The sequence below is a fragment of the Mustela lutreola genome, chromosome X (genome assembly GCF_030435805.1).
Source record: "Mustela lutreola isolate mMusLut2 chromosome X, mMusLut2.pri, whole genome shotgun sequence".
NCBI classification, from domain to species: domain Eukaryota; kingdom Metazoa; phylum Chordata; class Mammalia; order Carnivora; family Mustelidae; genus Mustela; species Mustela lutreola.
The window spans coordinates 116,202,504-116,229,346 of NC_081308.1; the positions used below are offsets into that span (position 1 = coordinate 116,202,504).

General features: G+C 49.3%; 2 long non-coding RNA genes across 2 annotated transcripts; one reads left to right on the forward strand and one right to left on the reverse strand.

Annotated features, from left to right (window-relative positions):
• The first annotated feature begins 989 nt into the window (after positions 1–989).
• On the forward strand, positions 990–26,333 carry LOC131821694 (uncharacterized). Its single transcript, XR_009349966.1, has 3 exons — positions 990–1,412; positions 1,644–1,781; positions 25,845–26,333. It is a non-coding gene; the product is annotated as an uncharacterized LOC131821694 (long non-coding RNA).
• Positions 8,754–13,592, reverse strand: LOC131821693 (uncharacterized). Its single transcript, XR_009349965.1, has 4 exons — positions 13,183–13,592; positions 12,434–12,483; positions 10,535–12,068; positions 8,754–10,093 (listed from the first exon to the last, which is right to left on the reverse strand). It is a non-coding gene; the product is annotated as an uncharacterized LOC131821693 (long non-coding RNA).
• Positions 26,334–26,843: the final 510 nt, after the last annotated feature.

Here is a 26,843-nt window from a genome sequence, read left to right on the forward strand (position 1 = left end):
CAGATTGGACTAGTAAGGGACTGCCCAGGCCTCTCTTTCCCTCCTTAGTGGAGTCTCGGGGACAGTCCATGGCATCTCTCCCCGTGGCTTCTCCAGCCCGAAGTCCTCGTGGAAGCGTGGAAGCTCAGGGCTCCGAGAGACCCAGGTGGAAGCCGTGAGACCACCTCTGCCACACTGGGCAGGAGGTCTCGGAGGCCAGCCCAGACTGGAGAGGAGGGGACACAGAATGCACCTCCCGGTGGGAGGTGTATTGGAAAATCTGCAGCCACCGTTCACCCACCAAGGAGGGTCTGCCAACCGTGAGCACCCCAGGCACACTGAGCTTCCCAGGGCGGTGGCAGGATGGAGCCCTGACTCTGCGGAGATGGGTAGCCCATCTGTTGGGCTTCAGGCTCACTCTTGACTGCCTTTGAATTCTGTCTGCTGCTGGACCAGGCCTGTGTGCATTTCCAGTCCCTGTGGGGCGTAGCGGTGCTGTTTTCCGCGCCCAGGACATGAGAGCAACGGAGGCGGCATCAGAATCCTGCCACAGGTTGTACCGTGGCTTTCGTGCTTCATGTGCCCGGGGGTGTGTCGGAGCCGGATACAGCGGAGCAGGCAAGACGGTGGGGGGGTGGGGGGCGCAGGACCGGCCAGAGCTCCGCAAGGAGCAAGCGCAGTTCCAAGTGACCCAGCACAGAATTGCAATAAGATGCCGTTTGGGCTTTAAATAAACTCAAAATATTAAAACTCAAAATATTTTGTCCTATATCTGAAACCACTCCAACTCAGCTGCGACGACAGCCCCTCTGGTCCCCCGTTAAACAGGCGGCAGTCTAGTTTATCATAAGGTGCTTTCGAGAGTGAAAGAGGATGACACTAAAACTGGCCTAAACCAGGACTGTCCCAAGAAAAGGACTTCAGATCACCTTATCCTGGAGCTGTCTCCGCAATCGGTTGCTCTAGCAGCCTGAGCTGAGCAGCCCCTCTGCTGGGTCAGGCCCAGGGCTAGGCTCCAGCGGGGAAGCCAGCGAAGGGGGCCCGGTGCCTGCCCCCAGGTGGCTTCCTATTGAATTGCAGGAGACACAGCAAGTGCCTGCACCTGGGTGTGGCTGGAGTTCAAAGGAGGTTCTGCCTGGCCTGGCCTGGATGGGGGGGGGGGGCAGTCAAGGAAGCCTCTGGAGAAGGAAGAGCAAGGGCTCTTTCACGTGCAGTGGGTCGGAACGAGGAGAGGGCAGCCTGGATGCGAGCTCCTGTGGGCCTTTCCGTGAGCTGACCCGGTCCAGCCAGTGGCGCAGGTGCACGTGGGGGCGGCAGCTGGACAAAGGGCCAAAGAAGGCGAAAGCGAAGGACCCCGCCTGATGAAGGTGACAGCAGGAGCCCCGGAACAGCTTTTCCTGGGGTTGAGTTTCATACTGGGAGCCTTGATTCAGGTATGACATCCTCTTTGTGTGGGTATTTTAAAAATGGAGCAAATCCAAGCCCCGCCCACCACAGCCTTTGCAAAGTCTCTGCTTCCAACACGTCTGCTTCAAATCCAGAGGGCTGTGACAGGTCATGTGATTCCTCTGCTCCAGAAATTTCACTTTCCCTTGTTTATAGTATATAGACTCTCTCGCTCTCTGATCCTTATCGTAGCTTTTAAATTCTTCGTCATTTGGCAGGCAACATTGTTTTCAGTTGCAAATGACAGAAGCACAACTCAACCCAGAATGTAAACCCCGGGAGCAGGATCTGTCTCTTTTGTGGACTGCTCTATTTCCAGACCCTAGAAGAGTGCCTGGCAACCCAGAAGGCCCTCAGTAAGTACTTGAATGAATAAATGAAACCGGATTAAAAAAAAAAAAAAAAAAAGGTGGGGGACAATATGTGCTCCTGACCTGGGCTCAGGGACTCAAGCAATGTCGTTTCTCTCTCTCATTCCCCCCCCCCTCTCTCCTGTGTATCTGTGTGCATGTCATTTTCATTCTCTTCTGCTGAAGGTGGATTTCCTCCCAGTGATGAGCATGGTAAAGCAAGGCAAGTGGGGGCAGAGGGGAAAAAAACCCACACGAGTACTCTCTTTGGTTAGGCTAGGCTCACAGGAGCTTTCTCTAGCACAGTCAGTGCAGAAAGTGGCAAGAACTGCTCTTATCAGAAGTGGAGCATCCTGGTGCTGCAGGAAAAACAGACAAAAAGCCAAAATGCCTATAGACCAGTACACAGATGCGCCCTTGGCATGGGACTGGGTTGGAAGTTCTGGGACAAACTCGAAATGCTTTTGAGGCCTCAGTTTGATCTTTTGGGATCTGTGCTGGTTTTAACAGGAGAACAGTGCTTTAAATGACTCACTATTGAGTCCAATGTGTTCTCTAGGAAGTTGTGCCATAAGTATTCTGTGGCTTTTTGCACCCCTGGGGACACTGGCTTATCCCCTCCATGGTCTGAATGGCTCAGGTTGAGAAGCCAGACTTGACCTTCACAGTTTCCTCCAGACCTATTTCCTGAGTGCCCATGCCGTGGAGAGGATGGGGGGGGCACATTCCCCTGCCGGAAGCCCTCCCCTGCCATCTCTGCCTCTTCTGGCCCTGCCCACCTGCAAAGGTACTCACAGAGCCCCACATCCTTCAGACTGCCTTCCTGGGTGGCTCCGTCTGTCCTGTACACAGAGGGTGTTACAGTGGACGGAGCCCTGAAGATCAAGGTTCCAGTCCAAACGTGGCCACCGGTTTTCTGCATGACCCTCTCTACAACGCATTTCCTCTCTCGGCAACTCAGTTTCCTCTTCCGTAAAATGAGGGATTGCACTGACCCTGTTAGCAAAAAGGGCAGCTCTCAGCTCCTTCGGCGCCTGCTCCTGCCCCTGACCCAGCCTTTCTTGGAATACTCCCAATTAGGAGTGCTCTCTGTCCTGGCGGAACTAGGACCATTTATTGGTTCAGAAGTTCAGGGGCTAGAGCTTTTCTCACTGGTAAATGAGAAGAGCTAAGGTCAGGGGTTATAATGAAGGCTCTCTCTCTCTCTCGCTCTCAGCTGGGCAGGAGACGTCCCCTTTGGGAAGGGGGCCCTCCCACACTCTTCCCGTCTTTTACACTCTGTCTAGCAGGGACTAGAATGGAGCCTAGGGGAAAGGGGGTCACTGGATAATTTGGCTGAGCCAAGCAGATTCTCTGTGTGGTCTGACCTGGCTCAGAAGAAGCACAGAGCTAGGGCCCCCAGAAAATGTGCTCGGATTGATGGAATGCAGCAGAGAAAAATGCTTATGAGAGACGTACAGAGGAGCACACACGTTGTCACCAAAGGACCCCTTGGGTCCCATGACTCTTTGTTCTCAAGCAGAACGAGGGCACGACACCAGGAAATGGGAAGAATGTTCTCCAAGTATATTTTTGCCTCACAACGGCAGCTTCTGCTTTAAGGAATACGATAGAGGCATGTTTTGAAAGTAATGCCCAGTAACATCCTCTTGCTCCAGAGTGCGAATAATTCTCTGGGGGAAACAGTTTCCCCAGAGAGCTTCTAAGAGGATGGGAGAGGCTGGACATCCCTGTCTCTTCCAGTGTCTCTGTTCAAGGAAATACAGCCTAGGAACGCTCCTGTCCTTGGTAGATGTGTTCTCGGGCCACGGGCCTGGTGGGTTTCCAGTACAGCGAAAGCCTAAATTCGGGGTTCCCCTGTACTCCCCAATGCCAGGTTTTTTCTGGAGCTTGGCAGCAGTGGCAGGGAAATGCAGGGGGCTTTGTCGTCATCTGCAAAAAGTTGGCTGAGCAGAATCAGGCTTTCTGTGGGGTGTTTTCCTGACTCGGGCATGTCCCAAACTGGTCAATGTGTCTTGCAGCCCCAGGCACGCGTCCAAGTCGCGCCATCCTGAATTGCTCCTAGAGGAAAAGGAGCCTGTTTCAACTTTCTATCCTTCTTAAAGTGTTACTTTGATTAGACAGGAGATAGCAGTCTCTTTAGCCATATTACTGTTATGACTCTGTCATGGTTGTATTTTTAAATTATGCTTTCCTTTCCCTTTGCCAAGAGCAAACGATAACCCACATTTGCACGGCAAAAAACCAAAGCTGGGGAGGGTTTGGCCAGACAGGTTTGCAAATGTATTCTAGGCCTCTCATTGCCCGAATAGGAAGTCCTTCCCCTTCCCCAAGTGGGGGGACTAGGGTGGGTTTTTTTTTTTTTTTAAATAAATACAAACTCTTTTAAAAAAATAAAACAAGTTTTATTATCGCTATAAAAGTAATGAATTTTGTTGTTTATACAAGTATTACTTGGAAAATACATAAAAGCATAAAGGGAAGAACAGATAGCGTCTATAATACTAGAACCCAGAAATAACCACTATTAACGTTTAACATATTTCTTCCTAGCCTTATTCTCTATTGATACAAAACTATGGATGCAAAATGTTCCCAATACACTTGTATTACATATTCAGGAACATATTGCAAAAATAATTTTGTACCTTACCTGTATTATTACTTTATCGTACTGCAACCCACAGATAACCATAATCAGATCTGTGGGTATTCCCTTGGGCCTTTTTTCTGTATATTGATACAAAACCATGCATGCAAAATGCTCCCAATATGTTTATACTGCATATTAGGAACACATCGCAAAAATAGTTCAGCATCTTTCTTTGATGGACTTTTGGCATACTTCCTCCTAGACTTTTTTCCATATGATTGATACAAAACTATGAATGCAAAATGTTCCCAATACACTTAGAGTACATATTAGGAACACATCGCAAAAATAGTTCGGCATCTTTCTTTGATCCTTTAGACCGCAACTCCGAGGTAACCGCTATGAAAGTTTTGCTGTTTCCTTCCGGCCTTTTGTCTTCACGGTGAAACAAAACTGCACACGAAATGCTCCCTATATCCTCAGACTGCAGAGTCGCAAACGGCAAACACTTGGCGTGCTTCTTTGCACGCCGAGTATTCCGCAGGAGCACGTTCTTACGTCACTTACTAAATGCAAGTTACTTTGTTTGCCCAATCCTGTGTGGTTGCTCCTCGGGAGGTTCCTAATTGCCTAACTGCCAGCCTTAAAAATACTGAAATGAGCATTTTTATGTATTCTGCTTCTGGGACACTTTGTTCATGCAGTTTTTGATTTTTCTTGACTACTTCTATGAAGTCAGCATATTAAAGATGACCTTCCGTATGCGGTGCTTATAGCTCATGTTTTTCTAATTGTTTGCTGAGCAGAGCATAAATTCTTTGTTTTAACATCCTGGCATGAATACCTAAGTCTCAATTCATTAAGAAGAAACTTCAAGTAATTAAAAAGACACATAGTTTGACCCCCACCTCCCATTAAACTATTAAAGTACAACCCAGCTCCCCTCTCTACCCCCACCCACGGCAATTACTCTCTCCCTTGCTTAGGGCCCCCTGCCTCTACCCCCTCTTTCATCAAATGGTCTTGCAATACTTACCAGCTGTATTGCTATGAAGAGGAGTGGCTCCCAGACCTTTCAGTTATCAATCTGTCACAAGTGCACAGCGGTATCTCGTGACATGATGATCCCCGAGATGTCTGAGGTCTGCGCATCCTTGACCCCAAATTTTTGTGTTGCCTGGGACCCCTGGAGGCTTTTCAGAGAATTATGCTTGACAACATAACACAAAAACAGGGCATAGCAAACACACGTGGAAAAGTAGAGAAAGAAAAAAAAATATATCAACTCAAATCCCACCCCGCCTACCCCTACTTTTGAATCGTGGTGTCCATGCGATTTTGTGTCCCTGATTTGTAAAACTCAGCATCATAAGTGTTTTCCAGGTTTCTGTGTAGTCTTTAGAATTATTATTTGCAATGGCTGAAAGAGGTTCCATTGAGCGAGTGACTACATTAAGTGAACCCCTCTGGCTGGATGTTCTATTTGTTTCCTTAAGATTAATTTGGTTGACTCTATAGCAAGTCTCAATATAGGCCGGAAATTTTTAAATGAACTGAAACCACATGGGGGTTGCACACATCCACTTGGCCGCCGCTGGGTCAGGCACAGTCACTTTTCCATCATCCTGGGGCCAATCTCGGGCCTCCCCCAGGAAGTGCCCAGCGTGCAGGCAGAAGCTCATCGCAAGATTCCTCAGTTGCCCCTTGAATGTTTCTGGCCAAACGAACTCAGCTCCATTTCCTGCTCTAGTCCCTACTGTCTAGTTGGTTCTGATGAGCAGAGTCAGAGGCCTCAGCCCAGCCCAAGACAGATCCTTAACCTCCAGAAGCCTGTTTTCTGGTTTGTAATTGCTTTTTGTTGACGGCCTTATCCTATTTATCTCTTGTTGCAAGTGGAAAATATGAAAACATTTGGAAAGGCATGTAACAGCAAGATGCTGGGATGATTGGGATTCTCGCTATTGCGGTTTCTGTGGCCAGGCCTTTAAAAGATCTGGTCTTGGGAGAAAAGTCTGCTCTGGAGAGCGGCTGGGGGTAGGGAAAGGGGGACAGGTGAGGGAGATGCCTCTCCAGAGAATCACAATTCAAAGCAATCCGGACTCCCAGCCCTGTGCTCAGTTCCCAGACTAAGAGTATTGATTGGCTGGCTGGGGGGAGGGTGAAGCCAGGACTACCCCCCACCGCCAGCTGCTCCAGGCCCAGGGGAGTGCTCCCAACCCTGAGCCACCATGGGAAATGGAGATCTTTTCAGGGCTCCTCCCTAATGGCTCAGTTTACTATCCCCACCCCCAATAGGAGTCTAAACCTTTTTGAACTTGCCAAAAAGATCAGTTGTGAGGGAGGAGAGGGAGGCAAAGGTGGTGGATAGGTGAAATAGGCTAGAAGAGCTAGTAGATCTTTGTTCTTTGAGCAGTAACTAGTGGGCCGGGTGAGTGGGGTGCGCAGGACCAGAGAGTTACACACTTGCTATCATTGGTGATATGCATATACACACACACATATATATAAATCATATATATGGTATATAAACCATATATATATAAACCATATATATATTTTATATATTATATATATATATATGGTTTATGAGCAATGTAATAATTTGAGATACAAATGCGTATATAAAGTTCTAAGGTTATGAAGGTAAATTATGCTGCCAGCCCATGGGAAAATAGCTCTCTAAAAAGTTATGCTGACTGGGATATACAGCCCTTGATTCAAGTCCTTCAGACCTGTCAATAAACTCCATGATCTTCCAAAACATGCTTTCTGAACCTACTTTTACTTTCATCTTGCATGGCGGTCTTGGCAGAGCTGCCTAGAAGTGAACTCCCACGCACTTTGGCCCCAAGTGTTGCCCTGAGCTCTGGGACCCAGGACTGGGGGGAACAAATGTAGCCACGCCATCTGCCTTGAGGATCTGATAGGTATGGTGTTTGAAAACAGCAAAATAATTTGCACTGCAGAGTCCTTCTTGGGTCTTTTTAATTGGACAGTTGCCTGTATTAATGGAAATCACAAGCAGCATTCATTCAGTCTCTTGGCACTGGAGTATATCCAAGTGTTTTTCTGTTTGGGGTTCCACTTGAGTCCTTGTCTGCATGCCCCCATAAATTACTACAGACTTGCAACCACTGCCTTTTTTTGTGGCCCTGGTTATTGGCATCTAGTTTCCCAAGTAACACTGACACACATCTGTTCAAATCAATTGATGTTCCCCTTGTAACGGACTCATTTGGCGGGAAAATCAAGTTGAATGTGCCAGCTGGAACAAAGATGCGTGGGTCTGGGGGAGCGGCAGAGAGGAAGAAATGGTGGGAGTGGGTATTTCGCCTTACAGATCATAAAACATTTTCCAATAACATTTTTAAAGGATGTATAATAGTACACTCAGTCATTGATTAGATTTTTACCCCGTGTTGTGGGACACTTGGGTGATTTTCAATACCTAGTGAGTTAAAAATGCATATAAATTACAGACTTTGAGAGATGATTGTATTTTCTTGAAACAGGAGTCTTCTGTATCCAGATCCGGGCCAAGAGTGTTGCTGTAGTATGCCTTTGTTGGGGGGGGAGAAAAAAAAGTCAGTACTGCTAAAGGGAGGTGCTGGATGTCTTCAAAATAAATATTCCTGTGATTTTTTTTTTTTTTTAATTATGTTCCATTCTGGGTTCTAAAAGCTACCTGTGTGTCTTATCCCACAACTTAAAGAAATGTCAAATTTCAAATTTAGAGCTAGATTAAGCTTTTCCTAGTTTAAGAGCCACATCTGCCTAATAAACTTAATACGATGCCGTGTGCATGCAGCTTCCTCGCTAACAAATAACACGTGTTGGGGGGGAAAACATGAGAAAACAGTGGAAAGGTGCCCCCTTGAAGGTGTAACGTTGCATCGGTTGTTCAGCCGACTATAGATTCACTTTACACAAGTCTCTCACACATTATGATGCACATTTAGCAATGCTGAAAAAACAATTTTAAAGAATACCTTGGAGAGTTGTTAAAGAGAATTTATAGTCTGGAACGAATTGCCATCTTCTTAATTAACACAGAAATGTTTGACTAAAATATTGCTTTATTCACATTTTTGTCCTTGGGATGGGGTGGGGGGGCGGAAATCTCACACGGCGACTTGGACCAGTGTGAATAATGGCGCAAGATGAATGTGTTAAGTCAGAAAAGGGCGCCGAGCAGTCAGAGGGCTGAGTGGGCGCCCCGGATCTCCAGGTCCCTGGGTGGGGTGGGGCGGCCCGGGGCAAAGGGCCGCCTGGCTTCTGGAAGGCAACGCCCCCCGCTCCCGCCCCCCTCCGCCCCCCGCGGCCCCAGGGGCCCCCGGCTCACCTGGGTCCTGCAGGAGCCCACTGGAGGGAGCCGTCCTGGGGGGGGGGGGGGAGGGCGGGGCTGGGGAGGGGGAGGCTGGGCGCCCGGCTGCCCCGGGGCCTCCTTCTGGCTCGAGGGGCGCCCGTGCAGAGCGGCGCAGAGAGGGACGAGGGAGGCCGGTGGGAGGCAGGAGGGCAGCTGCCAGGTGCCTCCCGGCACCCCCCGCCCCCAGGGCAGGGGAAAGGCGGGCGCGGGAACCCGTTCGCCGCCCGGGCCCGGGGACTGCGCGCCCGAGGGGCCGGCGAGGCGGGGAGGGCCCCGGGGAGCCCGAGGGGCCGCGGCGGGGGCCGGAAGGGCCCCCAAAGCGTCCCCCCGCGCCTGCCGCGGGCGCAAGGGCGTCTGGGAGCGCGGCCGCGTGGGCCCTGGGGGCTGCCCGACTCCCGGCCGCCCGCGACCCCGGGCCTCCCCACCCTGCCCGCCCGCAGAACTGCGGGGACCCCGGGCCCGGGCCGCCCGCAAGGCCAGCTCGAGGCAGCCCGTGCAGGCCCGCGGGGCTCTTGGTGTTCGCTCGCTTCCAAGAGGGCCTGAAGCTTGGGGACGAGTCCGCACCTCCTTTTGTCCTCTACCCACCCAGACGCCAGGCCCAAAGCCATGTGCCCCTGCGGCGCCTTTCACAGGACGAGGCAGGCCTGGGCCGGCTCTTCTCTAGGCCGGCCATCCCGCTCCCAGCCGCTCGGGACCCCCGCGAGGGGTGCAGGTGGCTCTAGGGGTCGGCGGGGTTGCGGCACGAAGGCTCCCTTGTGCCCCGGGCGGGAAGGGCCCTCGGTGGACAGCTCGGGCGCTGCCATTTTCTTCAGGAAGTGTCAGGCCAATACCCTGCCAGGGGCGGGGGGACATTTCTTTTCCGTGAGGCCCCTGGAGCGACAAAGGTGGCCTTGAGGCAGCGCCTCCACAGTGGAGTCCCGGGGCCAGATTTGGGGCGATAAGGTGAGAAGCAGCTAGAAAACGCAGCGCCTCATTCCTTGCTCTCCTGCAGGCCTCCGATCACGCTGGGGTTCACGTTCATGCTAGGCCCGGAGCCTCGCCGCAACGGTCCTTGCCCCAGCCCCCAGGAAGCTCCCCGCAACTCAGCTGGGGGGCGGGGGGAGGGAAAGAGGGTGTTGAGAAGGGCCCAGAAACGTGCGCCTTTCCTGGACCCCAAAGCCCTCCCCACACGCAGGATCTGAGCCAGTTACCAGGAGCCACAGGGCGCCCGCTCACCCTTCCTGCCTCTTCTTGCTCCTTTTCCAATACCCGGTGCCCACTGAGTTGCTGGGGCTTGAAGGTGGTCCTTCTTGCCTTTTGTCGTGTGGGTGGTATTCTAGGTGATCCGCAAGGGATTTTTGCAATCATTTAAAATTTCACCTGGGCAGGGAAAGGGATGCTAACGAGAAGCATCTTTCACAGTCATTTACGTATTCAAACACGGGCAAACCTTAGATGGAGGGCTAACGCGCTAAGTTCCGCGCCTTGCGGCTCTCTGCTTCGGGGTGGGCACTTGCGGGCGCTGCACTGGGACTTACCTGGGCGGGTGGGCCCGTATGGGAGTCCCAGCCTTGCCCGGGCAGCAGAAACAATACTCCAGAGCACCGATCGCTTACTGCAGTACTGTTCCCGCTGCTAGGGCACGGCTGAGTGCTGGCCACCGCGTCCCTGCTCTGCTCAGCGCGCGCTGCCTGCCCGCGGCCCCCGACCACCCCAGGTCCTCGCCCAGCGGTGGCGCCCTCCCCCGGACTACAGCGGTGCCTCGTACGCGGGGGGGCGGCGCAGAGGGAAGAGGAGAGACCAAAGCCCCCGCCCACCTACCTGCTCCCGAACTGGCCTTTGGGAGCGGGCGTCCCGCAGGAACACACGTCCAGCAGAACCCAACCTTCCAACTTCCCCGCGAGGGGGTATAGCAGCGCCTCACGTTTTGAACCGTTCAAAGCACTTCAAAACATGAATTGCTGCTGCATCCCCTCGGAGTCAACGAAGGTGGGGATCGCTCTGGGGTACCTGCAGGTGGAGAAAGACATGATGACCGGAAGGAAGCCCCGTCAAGTCCCACCCAAAGGCGAGGAATAAAGCAAAGGGTAGGACTAAGACGCGTCATTCCAGATCGACGTACTTTTGAGGACTTCACCGTTTGACTTCGAAACTGGCCGGTGTAGCGAAGGGTGTGACTCTCAATCCCCCCCCCGCCCCCCCCCCCCGCAGCGGCTGAATCTTGGAAAAGTGTAGGGTGAAAAGCAGAGGGGTGGGAGACAGGAATGAGGGTGGGGAAGAGTCTTACCTCTGAAGGAAATAATAGTAAGAGAAAATAAATTGAGGCACTTTGGCACTATCTGGATCTCTCTTGCCAGCTCTAAAGTCTTAGGGAAACTTCTTCCTGCTGCATGTTACAAATCAGAAGTCTCATGTAATGATGTAATGTCCCCGTGGGGGGGGGGGGGAGCACAACTTTTCATTTATTGACTTAAAGGAGATAACCAAAATGTCTCTGGCAGCTTCAACTGATTGTAACATATAAGAGAGCTGGAAATATAGATCCTTCCATACAAGCATCCAATGTCCCCTTTAACCCCCAGCGCCCCCTTCTTTTGAGCGATAATTGTCTCTAAATAAAATATCTAGATGTTTACATATGAGATTGGTTACTCAAACTTAGTTATAAATAATTTATACTTTTCAATGTCACCTATCAAACCATAAATCCAAGAAATTTCAATACTTGGTGTCAGTTCACTCTTTCCTGTCCTAAGCAGTTCCACAGAAACTCACGTCCTGAAATGGCGGTCACAGTGCAAACTCCTTAATGCTTAACTCATTACACACCACCTTTTCCTTTTTAAACTGGACACACATTAGCAATAAGTTACATGGCACCCACTCCCCCTCCTTTAAGTGAAATGGTCAATTAAGCAGAGAAGAAACTACTCTGTAACCTCCACCACAAACCTAAAAGGTAAAACAACAGAACCAGCATAGAACTGTAATGGTTTCGAAAATTAAAATACATTTCAATATGGTCATGAACACTTAAAGTATCCAAGTGTGCTAAGTGTTCTGGGTCATTTCAAAATCATATCGGTTTTTCAGAACCAGTACAATGGATGTTGTGTCCTATTTATTAGTTAATGAAATGTGCACAGTATTTAATCAGACTAAGCACAAAATTCATCACACCAGGCTGAGATTCACTACTTCTGTCACGGTGAACACAGTTATTAATATAATAACTCCACTCCCCCAGTTGGGACATACAATTGTCTCTTAATTCCACCTTGTTTTGGCTATTTCATTTACAAACAACTTTTACAGTGGCTTTTGAGATTAATGGCGAAAAATGTCCTTGGTTGCCCTTAAAAAGAAAAAAAAAACACGTTTAGCAAATGCACAGTTATACTTTAAAACTCCACAAACCTCTCCCAATTAAGTATTTATGTTCCACACAAATATGTCTGATATCACATCATATGTTAAAGTCATCCCTAATTTAACATTTCCTTGGTTGACTACGGAGAAAAACAAGTTATTCGAAATAGCAGTGGTGTCAAAGGCGAAGGTCCCCTCCAGATCGCTCTGCCAACTCACTGGAATTGAATTCATTTTGTACCTTTCGCTTAACCCCCTTCTCTCCCAGTGACAGTGCAACGACTAACATTCCTAAAAAGCCACCTCGCTCCCTGAGTTTACGGGTTTCCCCTTAGACTGAAATTTACTTACGAAAAGAGATTACAAAGAGGCGTCTTGTCACTTCAGGAGGCGGTCAGTCGCTGATACAATAGACAAAGAATCAATACTTGCACTTGCGAGTGGCCCACAGCCCCACCCCCACCCCACCCCCGCCCAGCTGAACTGTGTTTGGCCAAACCATTTATGAGCCAAAGAAAACGCCTCTTCCTCTGTTCATATTTTACAACGTCTTGTCTCAATTTTGCAGACGCCTTCTTCCCCACACCCCAGACACACGATGTCCCTTCCCTCGGCGCAGTCGTGCCAAACTTTCCCAATGTCAAGTTTCCTCCAGGGAAAACTAAACATCCTCGAGCGTTTTAATGGGGGTAAAGACAATGCAAAATTCATCATATTTCTTTCCAACACTTATTTTCCTGCTTGCCAATAAGAGCCACGAAAAGTTCATTTACAGTCTGTCAAAACCGGTGGCTCCCGACCCGGGCGAGGCTGACAGTCGGTCCCTGCCCCTCTACTCAGTTTGCTCTCCCCGCCCCTCCTTGTTAGCTTTTCTCCCCAGCCCGTTTCCTAAGAATTTTCCCGGCCATAATCGTGTGCTGAACACTTTCAAGGTCCGTTTCCCCCGCACCCCGGCCCCCAACGCGCTTTACAACCCCAAAGCAACACAGAACTTTTCCAGCATTGTCACCAGGGTTTTTCCAGTCGTCCGTAACCAACGTTACTAGCCGGGAAGACGCCAGCCAACAAAGTCCCTTAAAAAAAAAAAAATCGCATGTCACCTCTCGCTCCACTCGAAAATGGCGCCGAAATCGAAGAACTTCTTAAATTTCATTGTCAGCTTTTTGCAAAGGTTTCTGGGATTTTCCTGCGAAGCTGCTTCGCCTGGTCTGAGAGCTAGCAAACAAGCAAGCAAGCAAAAGAGAGAGAGAGGAAGGGGGTGGGGGTGGGGGGGAGGACACAGACAGAGGCCGAGCTGGGCCGGGTGGGGAGCAGGGCCAGGACTTGGGAGACGGCGAGGTCGCGGGGCGCGGGGGGCCGGGCACCAAGCCACGGGGATCGGGCGCCGGGAGCCCGGGCGGCGGCGCGGAGGGCGCGCTCTCGCGCTGGCTGCGGCGAAGCTCGGAGAGCGGCGTGGCAGAGGCGGAGCGGAGCGAATGCCGGAGCTGTGCGCGCCCGGGAGGCGAACGGAGACCCGGCGGAGAGCCTCCGGCAGCGGCCCTAGAAAAAGCCGGCTCCGGGGGCGTGGCCAGGCGGTGCTCACTCTCCCCCCCCCTTCCCTCCCCCCGCCCTCGGCCCGTCCCGCGCGCTGCTCCCAGGCCCGGGGGCGGAAGGGGGGAGGGGGTGAGAGGGCGCGGCGGGGAATGGCGGGGCGGGGCGGGGGGCAGCGGGCGCTCGACGCCACCTCCTGGGCCCGCAGCCGCCGAGGGCCGAGGAGGGCACTGGGCAGGCGGAGGGGCCGATGCCGAGCCGAGTAGCGGGCTTCAGGGAGAAAAGAGAATATGGAAAATGGCCAAGCCAGGGGCACAAGGTAGCGCAGCGCGCACCCCAGAGACCCACGTGAAGGTCGCCGCCCCACGCCCGTCGGTCCCCTGAGGGTGCCCCTCTGCGTGGCTGGGAGAGAGCAAGGTGGCTGAGTGAAGCCCCTGGCCCTGTGCTCGCTGGGGGTGCCCGAGAACGTTTGGGGGAGGAGACCGGGGTCTGGGACGGCGGAAGAGAGCGCTCTCCCTCGCGCGTGTGCGTCTAGACTCGTCGGGACTCCCCTGCCCTCGCCACCCGGCCGAGTTCTCAGGGAGAGAGGGCCCTGGCACGAGGCGCGCCCCGAACTGGCTGGCGGTTCGCACTGGGCGGCGCGGGACAGAGCGCGGAGGGAGGCAGCACTTGTCCACCCAAGCCCCATTCCAAGAAGGGAAACTGATTTTAAGACTGAAGCGGAGAAACCGGAGGGAAAGTCCCCTTCCTGTGGGTGCTAGAGGCGGTTAGGGACGGAGAGTTCATTCCTCTTGGTGTGGGAATGGAGTTGAAGAGAAGTAGGAGGATGTCCTTAACGCTTAGAAGATGCCCGCTGAAGTGCGGAGGTGAAATGTTATAATGTCTGCAACTTTCAAATGATGCAGCTAACACGCGCGCGCACACACACAGCGGGAGCAAGTGTTGCAATGGGGTAACAGTTGGTATATCCAAGGGGGTGGGTGGGTAAACAGACGTTCGTCTTGTTCTTTCAACATTCCTGCATTTTTGCAAAATGTCATTATAAAAATTTCGCGAGACACCCCGTATGGATTTCAGCGCCTAAACGCTGTCTAAGAAAACGAGCCCGGCTGCTTCCTCTCTCCCCGTCCCGGGTGGGACAAACCGCCGCCAAGCAGGACTCGAAGCGAGCGGGGCCACGGACGGGAAGGGCAATGGGTAGCGCAGTCTGCGGCGACCGCAGCCCGGGACACGGCACGCGGGCCGGGAGGGCCCCCCCCCCCCCGGGGCCCTCGGGCAGGTGGGCAGCGGGGCGCACCGAGCGCGGCCGCGGAGGAGCTGCCCGGCGCGATCGCTGGGGCCCGGGCCGCGGTGGAGGCTCTCGGCGACCCCGGCCCGTGGGCTCCGCCGCGCCAGGCTGCCGGCGCAGCTGGCGGGCGAGCGGGGGAGAGTGGTGGGCGGCGGGGAGCAGAGCAGCGCGCTGACGCCGCCGCCTGAGTACTCCGCACTTCCCGGGGGAGGTCGCGGCTGCCGCGGCCTGCGCCCTGCGTCCCGCCCGCGCGCCGGGTGGTGGAGGAGAGCGCGCGGCCGCTGATAGGGAAAAAAAAAAAAAAAAAAAAGAAGAAGAAGAAGAAAGAAAGAAAGAAAGAAAAGAAAAATCAGGTGCCAAGAGAAAATGCAACAGGGGCACACACGCGCACGCACGCACACACACGCACGGGCGAGATCAGTACGCAGAAATAGACGCACTGATACCGCCGTGCTCGAGTTTCTGAGGCTGCTTAAGTCTCGCATGCGTTTCACTGTGATGTTTCTGGAGATCTAATGTAAAAATCTCAAATTTCTTTGCCATGGCGGTTTTGCAGACCCAAGGCGTTGCGTCTTTCTTTCTTTCTTTCTCCCCCACCCCGCCCCCATTTAGAGGTGGGGGAGGGAGAGTGGAGTCCAATAGGGTCTGCAAAGCCTTTTTAAAAAATTAACCGAAAAGATTCTACGACAAAGATGGGATTTTCAGAAAGGGTTTTCAAACTGCAGTGACTTGGACGACTTCGGTGGGCGCTAAAAACTCATGACTGAGCTACTGTTTCCATATTCAGTTCTTCAGAACTTTTCGTGGACAGGCTGAAAGTTTGCTGGGCTCTCAGACGTGACTGAACAAGCTTCTAAATCCTCAGATCGATCATTTATAAAGCTCCAGTGTCCTTTGGGTGAAAGACTTTTCTGGGCTTTTAAGGCTCGGCTGCGTGGGTAAATTTGCTTGGGTTGATGGAGCTGCGTGTAAGCGTGTAACCCCACCTAGATTAGGAGAAGGGCAGAAGATTCCAGCCGCGTAAGACAAAACACGTTCTCTAAAGAAAAATTGCAACAGCTTTCTTTATTAAACTCTCTTTGCTACATCAGCAAATTAGAGAGCCAGTTGAATATTGATGAATTCTTTCAGGGTGAGTAACATGGCTCCAGGCCTCAGAAAGGGAGGGCAGGCTTAAGTATTTACTTAAGTGAACAATCTTCAAATACTCTTCAAATATGATGTCTCAAGGATTTTCTTTGGTTTTCTTAGGACCTCTGAAGCAAAACTTAATTCTGCAAATGGCTTCTCATTTTTTAGTAGGCCCTTCGCAACTTGACAAAACTCGCAGGATAGAAACTGCACTAAGGAGTGCTTAGAAACTCGTCCTGGGATTAGAACCCTGCTCCCGCTCACCAGCGGGGCCTCAGGGAGGCCCTCCACCAGTAGTGAGGCAACTTCTCACTGGATAATCCCGGACCCCAAAACGAAAGGGACACCAGCCCGATCTTTGTCATCTGGAAAATACTCTTTCCAAGCGAGTGTTTTCAGGAAAATAGCACATATATATTTTTTATTCTTCAAAAAAGAAGCTATTTATTATTTAGCAATAGCTTTGAAGGGTCTGAAAGTTCAGCTGAGAAAAATAAATTAGCTCTAGACTGGGGATATTCAGCAAGAAAGTTACGCACAACAAGGTATTTGGAATACTTTCTGGAAAGTGTTTTCTGAAAAGCCATTGCCAATGAGTGTTTGGAAATAGGTACTAGAGAAGGGAGTGGAGTGCAAGAGTCTTTTCTAGAACATTTCTAGATCTTAGCATTTTTACTTTAAATAGAAATGTCTTTTATGATTATGTTTTTTCATGGAGGCCTTGAGTTAAGGAAACAAGACTTTCCTTATGTTGTAAATATCCAGAAGTCTTCAGAGAGATAAAATCAGGATAGAGTTACAGTTTTAACAGAAAGAAAACAACTGGAATCGTGTTATGAAGCTTCTACTGTGTTATTTGTAAAGGTTTTTTTTTTTCCAGGGTTCAAGCAAAGGCTAGTTAGTGAGCAGCAGTAATAGAAAAATGCTTGCCCAACTGTCAGATTAAACAAAAAAAAATTAATGCCCTTTGGTAATTTTTATGGCACTCTATGAAATTAGTTATGATTTAAAAAATTAGCTCTTTGCAAAACGTAGAACTTGGGGGGAATTTTTCAAATCTTAGCTTCTCCCACCCCCATGATCTCACCAGGAAAAAGTAGAATGAATTAGTACATTTTTCCTTTCTGCCAAAGAGGAGCTTAGCAAATCCTTGACGGCTGTTGCTTTTGATTTCAAGGTCTCTTTTCCATCCTCCAAGACGCAGAATCCCTGCCTTCAATGCCGCAGGGATTTCTTCTTTAAACACGGCATGTTTTTCTTGTCGGGTGTGTACTATTATTGTCTTAATTATTCCTGGAGTTTTGCCCATTAAATCAAAGACTGTCTCAGATGACAGAAATGATCGGACCCTTGCGCAAAGGAAGGCCACAGTGAAGGGGCATAGGGCGGCCTCCTTCTCTTCTCCATGAGGGCCCTACGGTGTCACTGCCCTATGAATAAGCAGGAATCCCTTTCCTCAGTGGAGAGGATAAACTGACCGAGCACAGTGCGGTGAAAGGGGCAAGGAGACAGAAGACCCATCTCCTGGGTACAAGAACAGGAGTTCAAGTGGAGTCCCAGGCTAGACTTTAATCTGTCACTCGGTTTCACTATAAATGTTATGATCATCAGTCTTTAACCTTACACTTCTAGCACTTTCCTTGAGCCTTCCCTAATTATGAAAAGGAGAGAAGGAAAAAAAAAAAAAACAAACCCAAGGCAGATCAATGCCAACATGTCAAAGGTAATGTTGTTCAGGGAAGGTGAAACGCATTTGGATAGTCGTTGCTTCATTTACACACACACACACACACACACACACACACACAGAGACACAATTTTTTTTTTTTTTTTAAGCCCCAAAGTGACCGGCACCAAGGAGGTCCTGTATAAAAGCTGTGCCAAGTGCGAATGACTTCACTTTGAGGATCTCAGCTACAGAAAGGGAAACCGCTCCTGGGGGCAAATAATGTCTTGCTGGGTCGAGGGAGGAGGAGGGAACAGGAAATTGAAGGGTGCTAAGGGGTGCTATCTTTGTTTCAAACCAAGATGTGTTTTCCAAACCGTGAAATACTTTGTTGCAATAGGGAAGGAGGAAAAGTCAATATTTATAGCTGCCGCATTTACATTCAAGCTGTTAACACTGACTCCCAGGACTCACTGGCAGCTCTCCTTCTCATCCCGGAACCTAACCCAGAACCGTTTGCATTAAAAAAAAAAAAAAAAAAAAAAGACTTAATAAGCAGAATTTCTAGGACTGGTGGAAAATGTAATTTCTCTTTACTTCCTGTCTCCTAAAATAAGTCTTGCGTTTAAAATCAGGTGGGATTTTGTAGCCGTTAAGGAGTAGAGCAAGCCCCATCCAGCAGCAGGGAATGGAGCTGGGGATGTGGCCCTAGTTTTCAGTTTTCCCATTTGCCCTAAATCCAGCGCTCAGCAACTTCCTTAGCTCAGGGTCCCCGGGGAATGTCTAGGCCAGAGGCAGACCTGAGTGGAGACAAGAGTGAGGTGGAGAGTGAGAATGAGGGCAAAAGAGGCAGAAAGAAGATGGGGGGGGGAGAGAGAGAGAGAGGAAGGAAGGAAGGAAGGAAGGAAGGAAGGAAGGAAGGAAGGAAAAGGTAAGGTATGTAAAGGAAAGGAAAGGAAACCAAATTCTTCTCCTCCATTCCTGTCTTTTAGTTCAAACCATCCATCTGTGCCACTGGGTTACCAAGGTCACATTCTCAGGCTGCCCACTTATCCCCCCCAGCCGTTGCCTCCTCCTGGTAGTCCCCTAAGTTCTGCTTTGAAAGCACAGTTCTGAACACATTAATCCTTGGCACAAAGATCACACATCTCAAACATAACCCTTGAACACGGCCTTCAAGGCCCTCTTCAGCCTGGCTCCAATCTGCCCCTGGGTTGTGCCCCCACCTTCCCGGCACACCTTCTTGGCGCTTCCCAGTCCGGGATGTTTGTTCCTCCCATTTCCTCATCCCTCAAGGCCCAGCTCAAAGGCCACCTCCTCCTTGAAGCCCTCACACATGACCTCATCGGAATGGAGTGAACTGCCTCTGCCCTGGGCTGTCCCAGCACATTATTAAAGTTAGTTAATTCTGAGTGTCTTCTCAGCAGACAGCGAGCTCTTTGAGGCTGGGACATGTCTGTCTATGGGTAGATTTTCAGCACTTTGCACAATTCCCACCATCCGTTGGTGTCTGATGCGTATACATATTGATCAGACAAATGCATACTCAAGAAGGGAAGAGAGGATGTGGAGGTTGAGGTGGCCTTTGGTGCCCCGGGGCCTGACATCTGAAACACATCTCCTTTCGTCATAGTGAGATTAGCTACTCAGGATGGGGAACCCAATCCTGAAATAGTATCATCATTGTTTTATACTTTTCAAACTAAGTTTCAAGCTGGTCCTTGAAGGATAGTGGAGCTCGGCTGGAATGGGAGGGGGGGACACCATGGGCTCAGAGGCCGGGAGTCAGAGCAGAACTGGACAGAGGCTATCTACGGGGGAATTAGGGGGAGACCGGGCTGGACACATAGTGTCCATCCAATCTAGAACGCATAGATTACAGGGGTGGGGGGCAGTCGGCAAGTAGGCAGGGGAGTTTTGGCCTCAGTTGCCAGATGATGTGAAGGCTTTCAAAGACCTTGAGCAGGGGCATGATGTAATGAAAACAGTGTTTGCAACAAACAGATGGACTTGGCTTACACAGTAGCTCTACAGACTCTGAGCTGTGGCAAATTTACGGCGACTGCACAATCGGAACGGGCTCTTTTCCACACCACACAGGAGTGAGTGTTCCTAGTAGGGGAGAGAAAGGATGGGAAAATACCATCTTGTTGTGCACCAGGAGATGGGCTAGGCTTGGAAAGAAAACCCACCCACTATTTATTTATTTATTTATGATTGGTGGGGGTGGGGTGGGGGGAGGAACTGAGGAGCAGAGGGAGGACAGAGAAACTTTAAAAAATGATTTTATTTATCTTAGAGAGAGAGAGAGAGAGAGAGTGCACGGGGGTGGGGGTTGAGAGAAGCAGAGGGAGAGGGACGCTGAGTGCAGGGCCCCATGCGGGGCTCGATCCCATGTCCCTGAGATCATGAACTGAGATCAGGACCTGAGATCACAACCTGAGATCACGACCTATACGGAAACCAAGAGTCAGATGCTTAACTGACTGTGCCACCCAGGCGCCCCAGGGAAGAGAGAAACGTCAGCAGACTCCAAGCTGAGCAGGGAGCCTGACACCGAGCTCAGTCTCACGACCTGGAGTCAGATGTTAAACTGAGTGCACTGCCCCGGGGGCCCCTGAGCTCAGCTCTTTTTTTTTTTTTTTTTTTTTTCCCAGCTGCTATTCTCACTCTCTCTCTTTCTCCCCCTCTTCTCTCCCCCCACCCCCTGCCCGCCACCACTTCCTCCCTCTCTCCCACGCTGCACGTGCACGCACCAAAACACCCCCTCCAACTAGGACTTGACTTGGCCTTGAAAGTTAATCAATTTCTTGTTAAATTACTCATGCACAAATGTTTTAAAACATCAGGCAGTATCAGGCAAGACAAATCCATCAAAAGAATCCAGAAACTTACCATGTGCTGATTTGAAGGAGCAGCGGGACAGTCACAGACACCTTCCGGCCTAGGGATGGCAGTTTTTGAGGGTGATGGCCAAGTTTCACACTGGAGCATGTTCATTTTCGCGGGCTCCCTGAAAACACTGTCGTTAAATATTTTCAGAAAGTTAAAACACCGTGGAGAGTAATGTGGGCAAATGAAATGTCCCCCGAGTTCCAGTCACCCAAGTATCAGGGCATCCGTAGACCTTAAGTACATGTGACTATTGTCAGAAGGGTGTGATTTCTCCACCCTAGCGGGGCAGAATTTTAGCAGATGAAATATGAAATGAAAACGAGAATGAATTTGTAGTTTGGGTTGTTTAAAAAAGGCAGGTTTTTGCACAGGTTATTTTATTTTGATTGCAGACTGTAAATCATTCCAGGGAGTTGGTGCAGGAAGGTCGCGGACACTGACTTTGGGTCACTTTGTCCCCAAGTCGACCCACCTTTCATAGCCTGGAGGGCTGGGCTTCCTCTAGCCCTGAAAAACCCATCTCCCTCCCTCTATAGGACTCAGTCCTTCTCTCCCCACACTGGCTTTCTTTTAGTATTTGTCACGTAAAAGCAGCTTAGAAAACAGACCAAATATTCTATGGGCATTAGTTGGAAAATAAACTTTTCTTTTAAAGATGTATGTGTGTTTAAGTTGTGGACTTACAACTTAAAAGAATTCTTGATAGAAAGAAATAGGTATTTGGCCAAAAGTCAAAAATTTTGAAGTAACTTTAAGAGGTGAATAATTTACATTAGTATGGTGTTTATATAATAGGGTGTGTGAGACAAAGTTAAAATAACACTGAAAATAGCTTGGGCAATTTAAATATTCCCCCTTGTAACTGTAGAATATAAGTGCCTTCAAATGGTATTAGTTTCTAGACAGCTGGTGGGGATTTTTGTATGCTCCTTTATGTTTGAAAACTGACTCAGAGCAAGTCCCCCTTCCTTGTTGGTTGGAGAACACCTACAAATGAATGCTGACAAAGACACAGGGAAAAGGGCCAGTCTGGCCCTTCACCTCTGGAAACCTGTTTAGGAATACCTGTCCCCAGTCTTCCCACCTGCTCTTACCCAGGGAGCCCCTCAGCTCGTTCTGGTTAAACAGCCTGCCAGCTACTAGGATTTTACCCATCACCCTGCAGGTGAGTTATAGAAACGTCACCAACAGCCAAGTCAGGTGGTTGTGAATTGGAGGAGAGGCAAGCCAAAACATGGAAACAGTAAGTGATGGGAAGAATCCTGTTACTATTAATATGTACATCAATGAGCAAAGACCCACCCCCGCCCTTGATTCTGAAGCTGGACAATAGTTTGAAGCTGGATAATAATCACACACACATACACACACACACACACACACACACACACACACACACACGACTCATTCCCCTACCTCCCCACCCCACTTCCGAATGACATTAGAAGATTGTTGGCGTCCTCTGAATTATACCATGTTGCAAGATTGTTATCACCAACATAGGTAACACTGGAAACAGCATTACAATTTCTACCCAATATCATCATTTCTATTATTTGATTCACCTTTGATGTTTTTTTTTTGGGGGGGGGGGTAACTGTCTTCATCAATGTCGTCTTCTAAAAACAGATGGGAGCTTCCTCTGGAATGCTTTCCACCAGTCAGTCCGACCATCCTGTAACTTGCAGCTCATGGGCCTTGTTTTCCCTGGAGAAGGAAAATACAACTCGCCGAGGCAAGGATACAGCTGCGACATATCGTTTATTTTTCCACCCAGTCTATGTCCTGACATTCACTGCATTTACATAAATCGGTTGAAGAATGTTGTGCTGGCGGTCTGCCATTGCAATGGTCCCCAGTGGTCCCCGCCTCCTGGTATTCCCACCTGTGTATCATCCCCTCCGGGCTGAAGCTGGAGACGTGCTTCTAGCAAGTAGCATATGGCCGAAGGGATGAGGTATCACCTCTGAGACTGAATTACCGCAAGCCTGTGGCATCTAGTTTGGGCTCTTCCCCTTCCCTCCCCTTCCCTGCTCTGACCTCCTCTTCCCTCCCCTCCCTTCCCCTTCTTTTCTCTTCCTCCCCCCTTCATTCCCTTCTTCCCTGTCCTCTCTTTCTATCATCCTGACCATCACCATCATCATCCCCTCTGTCTTCCATATCACGAGACCGTTCAGACAGGCAGCTTATGGAGAGGCCAACAGAGCGGAGCTGAGCTTGCAGCTGCACCGAGGGCTTGATCGCGAGGCGAGCATCCTGAGTCCTGAGCCAGAAAATCCCCGGCTCCGTCCTGCCGGATTCCTGAGCCACAGATGCTGTGAGATCACAAATGGCTGTGGTTTGGGGTGATTTGTTGTTCAGCAATAGATAACGAATACAGAAAGTCTTGTAATTGTATAACGAACATTAACTTTATAAGCCATAAACCTGACCCAATAATTCATTTTCTTCTGAAAAAGTTGGAGAAAAATCACTCAATCAATCTCTCTCAAGTCCAACCCCTCTTTTTCCCCTTCTCCTCTCTTTCTCTATTTTTTTTGAAACAAACAACTATCATTACAATTTATTTTTTTGGTAAATTTTATTTATTTTTGGTAATCTCTACACCCCAATGTGGGACTCGAACTCACAACCCTGAAATCAGGAGTCACATGCTCTTCCAGCTGAGCCAGCCAGGTGCCCCTACCGATGCAATTTAAGTGGGATATCATAGAGATCAATCATAGGGATTGATACTAATTAGAATTAAAGTAGGTTTCTGTGAAAGCTTTCCCTTTGTAATAAACACTTGTTCCTTGATAATGTTTCTTATAAACATGTTGTGTGTGCCTGTGCCGGGTTGTGTGTGTGTGAGTGTGTGTGTGTGTGTGTGTTTGAAGAGTGCTGGGCTTATTTTTAAAGCTTGACCAGGTTACCATTATTGATGCATAGGTGGAGGAATGGGGGTACTTTCATGCATCTCCAAAATGTGCTACTGTTTAAAAATTAGGGATAAAAGACTTTTTGCCCTTAACATTTACATGTAATTTACACACTTGAAAAAAATCTGCTTTGCTATTTTCAGGTTATAGGAATAAAAACTTTAATGTTACTTTGAGTCTCCTTTTAGGGATGAAAAATTTCATTATGGCTCTAATTTCTTTTTGGTGATTTTTAAAAAAGTATGTTAAAACAAATATAATATTTGCCATTTTAACCCTTGTTTAAGTGTACAGACTATGGCTTTAATTTATTTTGAAGTCATCTCTGCACCCAAAGCGGGGCTTGAACTCCTGACCCGAGATCAAGAGTCAGATGCTCTCCTGACTGAGCCAGCCAGGCGCCCCATGGCTCTAATTTTTAAATATTTGACAAGTGATCACCATAGCAAATGGTTTTAGACATTTCTGGCCTTCCCAGAGATGGAAAGAAAGATGAAAACGCTCATTTCTTTTGACGGCAATAAAACATTTCTTCTTATTAATACAGTTATGGTCAACACTATGTGTCTATAATTCGCCCAACTCAAAACATACTTTTTGGGGGGGCGGTTACAGCGGTTTTATCTTCCCATCTTTGGAATGGTTCCTATGCTCATGAGCCTCAGTAGCACATGGTCAGTCAACCTACAAAGTGCTATGTAAGACAAAGTCCAGACAAAGCAGCAGACATGTAAGAGAGGGTCCCCCATGCTCCAGCAGCATGTGGCCAAGGGGAGAGGACCAAACACGTGGCTGAAATGGTGAGGTGCGTGCTGACTACAGAATAGTGTATCCAAAGGAACATGTGGGGGTATGCCTAGAATCTGAGAGGCGATGTCTAATTATACCGAGACATTTACCCAGGAGAAAGATGCTTCTCGACCACAATGTTGCTTTGCAGGTGTGTTCTTGAGGTTTCCTTTGCCCTGAATGCCCTTCCTGTGCAACTTCACCTAACAAAATGCTCTGATTTAAGGCCCAAGTTCAAAGGCTCCTAGTTCCATGATGACCAGTCTTGCCCCACCTTGACTTCTTTGTTGCACTGGGAGACAGAGCTCACCTAGTTCTGTCTCCATTGACATATCTACTTTTTTTTCCTAACTATGTCTTGAGTGTTGAGTGTAAGGGAATTCGGCTGCAGTGGTCCGACCTGCCTGTGTGCATGTCACCCTCCAATCCTGTATCTCCCAGGGAGGACCCCTTCCAATTTCTTGGGCTGATTCTTGGTCCCATCCACTGGGATGTTATTATCATCTACTAGACTGAACATGTCCAGCCTGGACTCGTCTTTGCCCCTGGCTTCTACCCTTACTCCAGTTTCCTTACTTAAATCCAGAGCTTATCATGTCTTCTGAGCTTCTTAGGGCTCTAAATGGTGACCTTCTTTGATTCACTCCTTTTTCGTAGTCAGACAGGTCTGGCTTTAGCTCATGTCTTATGCCCTCCATGAAGCCTGCTCTCTCTGCTCTGGAGTCTTCCAGACTCCAAATTTGCTGGCGCCTCCACGGCTCCTTCTCTAACCTCATCATTTGCTACCATTGGCTGCCCCCATCCCCCGCCATCATATTGGACTAAACTACTCGCGATCCTTCTGATGGCCACAGCTCCTATCATCTACACAGGCTTTCTCGGGGCTGGAATAGCCTCAGTTCCCGAGGCTCCTTTACTTGTCTTTTCCAGATTACACTCCTCGCTTCGTTCACCAGTGCCTGCTCGGCATCTAACATAATGCCTGGAACACAGGGCAAGCTCAAGAAACATTTGTTGAATGAATAGACTGTTTTCAGGGCCCCGTTCTGTTTTTCCTCAAGGAGGGACAAGAGTTTCTTTTCTTTTCTTTTCCTTTTTTTTTTTTTTTTGTTTTAAAGGTTATTTATTTGAGAGAGCGAGAGAGAGAGAGAGAGAGAGAGAGAGAGAGAAGCAGAGGGAGAGGAACTAACAGAAAACAGACTCTGTGCTGAGCACAGACCCCGACCCAGTGCTCGATCCTACGGCCCCTGAGATCATAACCTGAGTGAAAATCGAGTCAGATGCTTAACTGACTGAGTGACCTAAGCACCCCAAGGGGGCAGGAGCTTTTAAAACAAGCTGTTTCTTCAACTACCCTGATTGCAATGGACTGAATATTTGGGTGCTCCCCCCAAATTCATATGTTGAAATCCTAACCCCCAGTGTGATGGCATTAAGAGGTGGGGTCCTTGGGAGAGAGTAGGTTGTGAGAATGGGGCCCTCATTCATGGGATTAGTGCCTTGTAAAAGGGACCCCAGAGAACTCTTTTGTCTTTCTGTCAGGTGAGGACACAAGCAAAGGCAGCAGTTTGCAACCCGGAAGAGTGCATTGCCAGAACTGGACCATACTGGCACCCTGATCTTGAATTTTTAGCCTCCAGAACCATGAGAAAGAAATACCCCCCAACCCATAGTACTTCGTTAGAGCAGCCTAAACAGACTGAGACAGTGACTGAATTTCTACTCATCTGCTGAACGAGTATCGTATCACAAACACTGCGTACAATACCACGCATATTGTGTATAGTATCATGTACGTTATACTAACACTGTCTGCTTCTTAATAGGGGTGTGCCCTTGGGCAAGTTTCTTTTGATCAATCTGTGCCTCAGTTTCCTTATTTGTATAATGGATCGGGGTTGTAGTGAAAATTACATGAGATGCTTCTACTACCTGTAATGTTCTCGAAGATCATCCCAGGGCTGCCTCCTTTTTCACATCAAGTCTCAGTTCAAATGACGAGTCCTCAGAGTCCCTGACTTCTCTGACCCCTTGTCCAGTTTCCCTCTTATTACCTGGTTTCAAGTTTTTTCATGGCATTCATTATTATCTGAACATATTGCTGTTTACTTATTTATTTATTAGCTGTGTGACCTCAATTCTCTGAGGCTCAGTTTCTTTTTTTTCTTTTTTTAAAAAAATACTTTATCTACTTATTTGACAGAGAAAGACAGTGATAGAGGGAACACAAGCAGGGGGAGTGGGAGAGGGAAAGTCAGGCTTCCCGCTGAGCAGGGAGCCCAACGTGGGTCTTGATCCCAGGACCCCGACCCAGGCTGGAGGCAGATGCTTAATGACTGAGCCACCCAGGCAGCCCTGAGGTTCAGTTTCTATTCACTGTCATAGCTCAGTGCCTAGAATGGGACCTGAAATGTAGTACCACTCAGTGAATACTTACTTGTTAAATACCTTTACTCACCTTTTCCCTTCCAAGGGTTTGAGAAAGCTAATGGATAGCCACACCTGGGCAAGAAATTGCTGATCACAAAAGTCAGGGAACAA